Below are 7,950 nucleotides of genomic sequence, written 5' to 3'. Positions count from 1 at the left end.
TTCAGGATTCCTACAGAAATCCGAATTTAAAATTCCATACCTTTTCCATGATTTCCAGGTCAAATTTTTACGAAATTCCAATAGAATTTTAAATCTAATTTCAATATTTTTGGGCTCTTTAAAAACACTTTACTTATTTAATGGTCTCCACCCTTTGGTAAAAATTCTAAAATTATCAAAATTTATCAAAAATTCGAAAAACCAATTTTTTTAAAATTCAACAGTTTTTTTTCTCTTTGATAGTATTTAGCTTCATTATTTTTGGGCTCTTTGAAAACACTTTACTCATTAAATAGTCTTGAATCTTTGGTAAAAAATCTAAAATTATCAAAAATTCAAAAAACCGAATTTTTTAAAATTCAACATTTTTTCCTCTCTTTTATGGGATTCAGCTTCATTATTTTTGGGCTCTTGGAAAATACTTTAGGGAAAAGTGCGGATAGATGCCCCCTTTCTCAGTTCTCCAATATGAAAGAAACTATATTTATGGATTATTAGTTTTTTTTATACACACTAAAAAAAAAGTCTTACTTTCAGCCTCTTTTTGAGGCTGAATTTAAGGTGTAAACGGAGTCAGCCCCGTTAGACAAGGACAGACTTATGTGAAATACATGGGCTGAATTTAAGGTGTAAACGGAGTCAGACTTTTTTTTCCTGTGTACCTATTGGCCATAACAATTTTACTGTAAAGTACCAGCTCGCTGGCACCCCGGGGTTATTAGTTATAATATTGTAAAAATTTCAGATTGCTGAAAATGTCCAAAAATTTTCAAACTGCTGGACAAAATTCCTCATTACAAAAATCGAGGATATTTAACATGTAAGAAAATATTTTCAATTATTTAATTGTTTCAATTTAATCAGAGAAACATATTAGATCGACGTTTTCCATTTTTTATAATAATATAGTTGTAATAAATGATAATAACTTACCGCGGGGGGCATCTTACCCACCCAGGTGGGATATATGGCCAAATACAGACCTTTTGAATTTTCGTTCTGATTAATTTATTATTTATTGTAGGTATTTGGTCCTTACATATGTTAATGATAAATAGTAATAGTGTGTAAAAATCGAATAGTCAATTAAAAATATTAATATTTGTTGAATTTAGATGTAATTTTCGAATTGGGGGGGCATCTATCCGCACTTTACCCTACTTATTAAATAGTCTCGACCCTTTGGTAAAAAATCGAAAATTATCAAAAATTTAGCTTCATTATTTTTGTGCTCTTGGAAAATACTTTACTTATTTAATAGTCTCGACTCTTTGGTAAAAAATCTAAAATTATGGAAAATTATCAAAAATCCAAAAATCCGAATTTCTTAAAATTCAACATTTTTTCCTCTCTTTTATGGCATTTAGCTTCATTATTTTTGGGCTTTTGGAAAATACTTTACTTATTAAATAGTCTTGACTCTTTGGTAAAAAATCTAAAATTATCAAAAAACCAAATTTCTTAAAATTCAACATTTTTTCTTCTCTTTTATGGGATTTAGCTTCATTATTTTTTTGCTTTTGGAAAATACTTTACTTTTTTAATAGACTCGACTCTTTGGTAAAAAATCTAAAATTATAGAAAATTATCAAAAATTCAAAAATCCGAATTTCTTAAAATTCAACATTTTTTCCTCTCTTTTATGGCATTTAGCTTCATTATTTTTGGGCTCTTGGAAAACACTTTACTTATTAAATAGTCTCGAATCTTTGGTAAAAAATCTAAAATTATCAAAAATTCGAAAAAATTCAAAAAACCAAATTTCTTAAAATTCAACATTTTTTCCTCTCTTTTATGGGATTTAACTTCATTATTTTTGGCTCTTGGAAAATACTTTACTTATTTAATAGTCTTGACTCTTTGGTAAAAAATCTAAAATTATGGAAAATTATCAAAAATCCGAATATCTTAAAATTCAATATTTTTTCCTCTCTTTTATGGGATTTAGCTTCATTATTTTTGGGCTCTTGGAAAATACTTTACTTATTTAATAGTCTCGACTCTTTGGTAAAAAATCTAAAATTATATAAAATTATCAAAAATCCGAAAAATCGAATTTCTTAAAATTCAATATTTTTTCTTCTCTTTCATGCCATTTAGCTTTGTTATTATTTGAATTTCTATTCAAGAGAAAAAATAGAAAACAGAAAAAATTTAGAAACTTTTAAAAGTTCCAGGCCTTTTCCATTATTTTCCTGATTTCCAGAAGCCTTTTAAAAATTCCATACCATTTCCATGATTTCCAGATTCTGTAGGAACCCTGTTATTGTTTACTATTATATTTATTATTTTTTATTTATTTATTATTGTTATTATATCTATTATTATTTATTATTATACTTACTTTTTATAGTATATTAAGCAACAAGAGGAGAAAGGCAGCCATTTCTTTACGGTGATTTTTGTGACACGAGTGGAGGTCGAGGGCGCCGTAGGCGCCCCGAGACCGGAACGAGTGTCACAAAAATCATCGTAAAGAAATTGGCTGCCTTTATTCTCGTGTTACTTACGATATTTTTTATTCCTAATGCACAAAAGCGGCGATTTCAGATAGCAGACGACAGGGAGTAAAAGTCATTCACTTGTTCGATTTGTATGAAAATGGCGGCCGATTTCTCCCTTGGGCAAGAAAAATGCATGTGAACAGCTAATTTTCTTGCCCTTGGGAGAACACGGCCGCCATTTTCATACGGTCGAAGAAATGAATGACTTTCCTCCCTGTCGGCTGCTATCAGAAAGCGCCGTTTTTGTGCATGTGGGATAAAAAAAATATTATTATGGAAAATTATTAAAACAATAAAAGGAAAATTTTTTATGAAAAAATTATTAAACAAATAAAATTTCTAAACAAAAAAGAGTAAATAATAAAAAATTATGAAATGTATAATTTTTTTAGAAATAAACTATAGTTGATAAATATTAAAAAAATTATCCATTAAAATTTATTTTTTCTGAATGTGTCAATATTATTCCCAGTGTATTAATTTTTAAATTGTCTATAAAAAAAGTTAATCTTGGTATTTGAAATAATTTTGTTTAAAAAAATTTGTATAAATAATATAATTTAAAAAATTATACATTTCATAATTTTTTATTATTTACTTTTTTTTTGTTTAGTAATTTTATTTGTTTAATAATTTTTTCATAAAAAATTTCCCTTTATTGTTTTAATAATTTTCCATAATAATATTTTTAAAAAGTAAGTATAATAATAAATAATAATAGATATAATAACAATAATAAATAAATAAACAAATAATAAATATAATAGTAAACAATAAGAGTAATTGACATTTAATATTTTTGTTCCTCACGTTCATTCCTACTGTACCACGCAAACGGAGCAACCTGTTATGGTCGGCCATGTCCAACTTCTCATATAGAGCTATCAGTTTGATATGTTTCGTAAAACGCGGATTAATATTTACGCCCATAGAAACATCTAATCGTCATAAGAAAATTTGTTTTATATTCTCTATTAAATATTATTTTTCCCTAAATCGCCCTTTTTTTCATTTTCTGTCAACAGCTCTATGTAGGCCTTTGCCGACCATAACAGGTTGCACCATTTTTGTGTTGAAAGTATTTACGCTATGGTAATGTAGGGACGTAGATGATCAACAAAAATAATAAGTCATTACTTTTATTATTTAATATTATATAAATAATTATATTTATTTGTTTATTTATCTATTATTATTTATTATTATTCTTACTTTTTAGAAATATTATAATGGAAAAGTATAAAACAAAGTAATGTAAATTTTTTATGAAAATATTATTAAACATAATTTTTGTCATAAAATTGGATCTTTTTTATGAAAAAAGTCCTTTTTCTGAAACACGGAGGTACTCAGAATTTATTTCCAATTATGAAAACCATTTTTGTCTTGAGAAAACGACGTTGATGTTTGCAATTTTTTTCTAACAATTTTTGAAGTAGATTATTAAATTTTCGTCTTTTTTCAATACATTGCAGCTTTTTTTTTTATTAAAAAAGGGCATTTTTTGACATTTATTTTTCTAAATAATTTCATATCATAATTTTTATTGATGAAAAATAAAAATACAGAAAAATTAAGATTAAATTTTGATCAGAAACTAAATAAGTAAACAAATAATTTTCCATATAGAAAAATTGAATAACAATGTTATTTTTAGAATTTTCAGTTTAAAAACAAAGATTTTTTTCAAAACAATACTTCTATAGGTAATTATGAAAATCATCGATTTCATTTGGAATTCTTTTCATGGATTTAAAAACATATTTTCTACCAAATTACGCGTGTGTTTCGAAATCCACCAATTTTTAAGAAAAATGATAATTGAAAAAGGGTCAAAATATTTTCTGTCTGCTTTTATTTTATGACCGTTGAATTCCTTATAAAAAATTACTTTAAAACTAATTTTGTGGAATATTTAAATTAGATTTTTCATATACTTAAAAATATCAATAATAAAAATAACCATTAAAAATTTTTAAAATTATACATTTCATAATTTTTTATTATTTACTTTTTTTTGTTTAGAAATTTTATTTGTTTAATAATTTTTTCATAAAAAATTTTCCTTTATTGTTTTAATACTTTTCCATAATAATATTTTAAAAAAGTAAGTAAAATAATAAATAATAATAGATATAATAACAATAATAAATAAATAAACAAATAATAAATGTAATAGTAAACAATGAGAGTATAATTGACATTTAATATTTTTGTTCCTTACGTTCATTTCTACTGTACTACGCAAACGGTGCAACCTGATATAGTCGGCCATGGCTAACCTCCCATATTGAGCTGTCAGTTTGCTATGTTTTGGAAAACGCGGATTGATATTCACGCCCATAGAAACATCTAATCGTCATAAGAAAACTTGTTGAATATTCTCTATTAAATATTATTTTTCCCTAAATCGCCCTTTTTTTCATTTTCAATCTGGATTTTTTTTAATTAATTATCAAAGTCAAAAAATTTCACCAAGAGGGACGAAAAGAGGGGAAAAGAGTGGAAGTTGAGGAGAAATCGCTCGCTACGCCTATGCGTACTTTTAAATATTTCCCACCGTGCAGCGTCCTTAAACCGATTTATCAACTATTTAGAATATAAATACTATCAGTTTATACGCAACTTTTGATACTAGTTTGGATCTTGTACCTATATTAATATAATTTTTATTGTAATTTTAATTTTTGAGTTGCTCTGCGTATAATATTTCGATGAACTTTTTGAACATATTACAACCTGTTTAAGTGAACGGGTAATAAAAGTAAATGTTTGTACATAAGGAGAAAACTATACTCAAAACGTATACAATGTTAATTTTTTGAAATTGAACTGAATTAAAAATTTATTTTAGCTTTTAGAAAAACTGGTCTTGGGGGTGAAAAAGCCAGGAACAAAAGCCATTAAATATTATGTAAAATTCATTTGTTTTCTATTTAAACAAACCTTCTAATTTTACAAAATTTTCGCGTGTTTACTTAATAAAATTAATTAAACACGACGAAAAAATAGTATAAAGTGCGTTAAAAATAAACAACGAAAAAACGGTTGCAACAAAATATGGCATCTGTGGTAGAATTTAAGGAAGACTTTAAAAAAGGTACAAAAACTTGGCAGTGTAAATCGAAAACAGGTAAACTTAACATAATATTCAATTCTCCTTGATAAAAGCTCTTTAAAATTTATTAAAATATTTTAAAAATAAGATTATTTGTCATGTAAATAAAGGAAAACTATAAAAATACCAAAATTAATAACATATTTTGATAAAATCGCGAGGTGGCTTTCTCCCCCCACCAGGTGTAGTGATGCATTTGAGCGAGATATACGAGAAATGAGAAAGAATGAGAAAATATCCCATTGTTTTGTTTTAAATCTCGTCTCATCTCATCTCATACTATCGAGATTCTCAAAAGATCGTAATTTTCGATCATCTGTTTAATATTTATGTTAGTGTCAAAATTTACGAATTAACAAATGTTGCAATTGACCAGAAATGATGAAAGTATATTTAAGATTTACTAAATAATCATAATAATGTTGCAGTATACTGGACACAATAATATTTTGCTTAAAATATCAAAAATGACAGAAGTTCTCTTTCAAATAAAAAAAAATAATTTCTAATTATCCAGTTATATTATAATTTATAATTAAACTCAAGATTTCGTGGATTATTCTTATAATATAATCTTTTTCCAAATAATTTTGGAAAAAGTTTGACAATAATTTCTATCTAAATTAAAATATTGTTATTTAACTTTCTGTCAGTCGCATAAAATTTGTTAGCTCGATTGGTTGCAGGTAAAAAAATTCCTCACCATCAGAAATTACTCTAAAATTGTTATAAAATAGCAAATTTTATTTTAAATGTTTACTAAAATTTTAAATTACCTTCTACTTTTTATTAGTTATTAAAATAAGAAATTAATAACAAATCAAATCAAGTATGCGCGGTTAGTTACATGATAAGAAGTTTCCTTACTTTGCGTCGAAAATCCCCGACATTTAATGACTTTGATATGAAAATAAAAATATAAAAGAACACAAAAACAATTTTAATTAACCTATAAAATAGGAGAACAGATACTAAAAATATACAATCATAATTATACGTATACATAAAAGTAGAAATTTGGTTAGGAAACTTCTCATTAGGCGACTGGTGTAGGGTTAATATCAATTTTTCCCAATTGATAGAGAAGGATACTGAATGAAAAAAATCACACAAATCTATCAGTACAACACGTGAAATTTTTTTTCGGTCCAATGCATAAATAAATACAGCTAAATTTTTGCATACATTATTTATTCTCTGATTCGTCATTTAATCGAGTGACAGTTGCTGTGATGAGAACTTAGGCGAGAAATGAGATGAGATGAGACGATCAAAACAAAAGAAATATTGAGATTCTCAATTTCGATTACTACTTTCGAGCAACGTGAAATGAGCGATATGATCAATATTCTCATCTCAACGTGCATCACTAACCAGGTGGTACAAAAAAGCCATTTGCAGAGGTTTCGTAAAACTCTTATAACTTAGTCCTTTCATGGGATATAAAATATTTCCGTCAAGAATATTCAAGCTTAATAACTAAACTTTCAATGCCAATTGGAAATTTGAGAAAAAAATTTTAAATTCAGATTTTATAAATTAAAATGTAAGAATGTGGCTATTTCACTCCGTTCTACTCTAAACAATTTTTAAACAAATTATTATTATTCTTATTTTTGTTTAAATTATAATTTTAGTTTTAATGAAAATCATGATTTGAAAAAGTTTGGTAAATTTGCATGATTAGAAAAAACTGCATCATTCTAGTATACTATTCTGTAAATAATTAGTAATAAACAATAATAATTTGTTTAAATCTTGCTCAAATATTAATAATTATGTTTTAAATCTGCATTGGTATTTATGTAAGGTCTGGTAAATTGCAAAATTGGAAAAAAATACACCTCTCTAACAATATGTAAAAAGTTAGTAATTAACAATAATAATAATAATTTGTTTAAACAAATATAAATTTAAAAAATGCACAGTATTCTTACAAATTTATAGCCTGACATTCTCCAAAAAGAAAAATTGAATTCGGTTAAAACTTACGAATTATAGGTGATTTTGAACATTAGTTTGTATGTAGAGTATAGCCTAAAAATGCGCTTTTTACGGTTGCGCGCAAGGACAAAAAATTCAATGTCTCCTAAAGTCTCAGACCCTCCATCAATTTTTTTTGGAAAATACTCGTGAAATAAGTGGGAATCGAATCATTGTTATTGAGAGCAAAATAAATTGCACTTTTCAAAAAATTGTTTATTTAAAAATTATTTTTTAAAACATTTGTTTAAAAAATTTTTTGTTTTTTTAAAAATAATTTCTTGAATTGTCTGTAAATAATAAGCACTTCCTAAAAATTTCATTAAATTTCATTCATTTTCTTTT

At 25.7% G+C, this 7,950-nt stretch overlaps 1 long non-coding RNA gene across 1 annotated transcript; it reads left to right on the top strand.

Moving 5' to 3' along the window:
* Positions 1 to 5,674: 5,674 nt before the first annotated feature.
* Positions 5,675 to 7,065, top strand: LOC122512991. The gene is made up of 2 exons (XR_006302678.1): positions 5,675 to 5,804; positions 7,000 to 7,065. It is a non-coding gene; the product is annotated as an uncharacterized LOC122512991 (long non-coding RNA).
* The last annotated feature ends 885 nt before the right edge of the window (positions 7,066 to 7,950 follow it).

The sequence above is a fragment of the Leptopilina heterotoma genome, unplaced genomic scaffold (assembly GCF_015476425.1).
Source record: "Leptopilina heterotoma isolate Lh14 unplaced genomic scaffold, ASM1547642v1 Lhet_130, whole genome shotgun sequence".
NCBI lineage: Eukaryota > Metazoa > Arthropoda > Insecta > Hymenoptera > Figitidae > Leptopilina > Leptopilina heterotoma.
Note: the sequence above shows the minus strand (reverse complement) of the source record. Positions and strands in the feature narration are given on the sequence as shown.